An 811-nucleotide genomic window follows, 5' to 3' on the forward strand; every position below is an offset into this window, starting at 1 on the left:
AACTGCTATAGGTAGAGTGCAGTGTAAAGGGAACTAATATAAATGTAATTAGGTTAAAATTGAGCACATCTTTTTTTTCTGTTTGACAAATTTAAATTTGTTCTAACATGTATGCTCTACCACCATATAGCGCAACACTGGAAGTCAATGTGTCAAAAACAACCACCAAGATAACATTGCCTTGACGATAAAAAGAAGACAAGAATAAAGCCCCTCACATCCACTCAGCACAGTGTCATGTGGGGAAATAGGAAAACACCCAACACAAAATGTATGGGACAACAACAATGAATCAACAGTTAATGCTAATAACTCCAAATGTCAACAGTGTGAATGCATCATTAGAAGACAAAGGCTTGCAGACTGGCTCAGAAAACATACTGTATATACTTATGTATAAGCCTAGTTTTGAAGCACATTTATTATACAATTTTTGTAGTAAAATGTAGTGCTTTGGCTGATAGTCAGATTGGCTGATACACGAGTATATACGGTAACCCAACAATCTGTTGCCTACAAGAGACACACCTTCAGCTCTTAGAGAAAAATAGGCTAAGAATAAAAGGTTGGCAAAAAATGTACCTAGAAAATGGTAACCATAAAATTTAAAAAAACAGGGGTTGCAATCCTAATCTCAGACAAAATCCATTTCAAGATGCAAACCATAACAAGAGATGAGGATAGTCACTATATGATGCTAAAATGATCGGAAGATCAAGAATCAGTGAATATAACAAATATATACATGCCTAACGAGAGACCTGTGAAATTTGTCAAAAAATTCTTCAAAAAATGAAAACAGAAATCACAG

This window comes from Tenrec ecaudatus, chromosome 1 (assembly GCF_050624435.1).
Source record: "Tenrec ecaudatus isolate mTenEca1 chromosome 1, mTenEca1.hap1, whole genome shotgun sequence".
Lineage (NCBI taxonomy): Eukaryota > Metazoa > Chordata > Mammalia > Afrosoricida > Tenrecidae > Tenrec > Tenrec ecaudatus.